The sequence below is a fragment of the Papilio polytes genome, unplaced genomic scaffold (assembly GCF_000836215.1).
Source record: "Papilio polytes unplaced genomic scaffold, Ppol_1.0 DF821289.1, whole genome shotgun sequence".
NCBI classification, from domain to species: Eukaryota; Metazoa; Arthropoda; class Insecta; order Lepidoptera; family Papilionidae; genus Papilio; species Papilio polytes.
Window position 1 is genome coordinate 3702681 of NW_013527915.1, and position 2012 is coordinate 3704692.

Sequence of the window (2012 nt, forward strand, 5' to 3'; positions counted from 1 at the left end):
ACCGTGCTACCGAAGAGATATTTTTTTACTAATCGAAATGCTTTTGTAAAATCGGAGCGCATTGTAAAAAAATATGCCTTAAGCTTATCATAATACAACTCAAAATGCACATTACATTATTTTATGCTTAGCAAAAAACGACCGCCTTCTATCACATTTTGGTAACCTTTTTACCATAAAATACGGTTTATCGCAGAAATATATTCATAATCCCAGACATAAATTTTTTTTTCAACGGGATGAGAAAATGTAAGAATAATATGCACATAACGTTGAAGTATAAAAAATGGGCCGTAAGTGTTCTATAAAATTACAAAATATGCTTAATGATGCTTTGAGTAAGCATATATCTGTGCTAAAAAGTAAATTGAGGATTTATAATTTGTTTCTTTTTTTTATTATATGGTTGTAAGAACTGGCACACACATTTGTCTAAAATATTACCCAACAGTTGTGCGATTGTCCATTGTTTCGCTGCCAATTCAACTGTTTAGTTGCACAATTAAAAATCAAGTAGTGTGCGTACTGCTTTGCAAGCTCATAGGAATAAGCGACTAAACAGTTGTGCGATAGTTTAGTCAAATTTGTGCACGCGCTCTAATAATCTAAAATTATTTAAACTTTGAGTTGGAGGTATACAATTAATATCCGTATAAATTGTTTGAAATATTAGCACCGTAGTAATCTAAAGAAATACCTTTTATGTCTGCTGCGGAAGCAGACAGGTTTCAGATTAACACTAATAGTGTTTCATTTCTTTTGGTTTGGCGGGCGAGGTGCGCTCCGGTACAATTTCTATTAAGATTGCAAAATCCAATTTCATCTCTTCTAAGAGATTTCAAGTTTTGCAAAGTTTTAAGTATATTATAATGAGTATATTACTTTAAGTGTAAAATCACGTAAAATGCAGGAACAATTCATGCCTGACTTTTTTTGATGATAGAAAACAATATGTTAAATAGTTCTTCTTTTTACTTATGGTTAATTTTCTTTTTCAGGTTTGGAGAACCACAAATTAAACAGGCGGAACTATAAGCTAAGGGTAAGTTTAAAAAGAATGTAATTTATTGAATTTATCATGTCATACTAATATTATAAATGTGAAAGTTTAGATAGATGGATAGATGGATGTTTGTTAGAGTTTGTAGCCTAAACGGCTGAACGGATCTCGATGAATTATGGTATAGATGTAGAGGATAGTCTAGAAGAACATATAGGCTACTCACCTTTGTTTTTTTTTAATTTACACGCGGATGGAGTCGCGAGCGAAAACTAGTAATTTGTAATTTTATAAGCAGGATTTATAAAACGTACGTACCTGGTACGAAAAAATGCTTAAAATCCATTTTAGACGTTTATTGTAACAAAGCTTTTTGGTTTCGTGATGAAGCTAAAATTAAATCATTAATAACACCGCATCATTTATCACTGAACACAATGAATCGGGAATAATTATATCTACTCTAAAACAACCTTTATTTAAAAACCATTTTAATGCAAGTATTAGTATCTGTTAAGTATTAAGAGCGTCGGTGGCTCAGTGGTTTAAGCACTTGATTTGTAATCTACAGGTCTTGGGTTCGAATCCCTCAATGTACCAATGTGATTTTCAATTTTTCGAATTTCCATATGTACATAATTTACCCGACGTTCTTACGGTGAAGGAAAACATCGTAGTTAAAAAACTATAATATTATAGGCAGCTACAGTATTATGATAAATTACGGCATGACCGACAAAGCCTCAATATTTTTCTGAGGCGCTTTTGTCGTTTTGTCATGCTTCGCCTATCATTTTAAAACCTGAAATATTATATGAAATGTATGAAAATTTCTTACTGTTTTTTATATATTTATAGGATAGTTCTTTAAATGATTGTGTAATGTTCTAAATTGAATAGTTTAGTATAAACTTTTATGCCAAAAATAAACTTTTTAATAAAAAAACAAAACCGACTTCCAAACAAAATACACTAAAAACAAAACAAAATATTCTCAAAAAAACAGTACACT

The 2012-nt window shown here is 30.8% G+C and overlaps 1 protein-coding gene across 1 annotated transcript in view; it reads left to right on the forward strand.

The window, feature by feature from the left end:
- Nucleotides 1-996: 996 nt before the first annotated feature.
- Nucleotides 997-2012, forward strand: part of LOC106109119 (insulin-like growth factor-binding protein complex acid labile subunit) — a gene marked incomplete at its 3' end in the record, with an annotated part of 18136 nt that continues 17120 nt past the window's right edge. The window contains exon 1 of the mRNA XM_013290522.1: nucleotides 997-1042. The remainder of the gene's footprint in view (nucleotides 1043-2012) is intronic.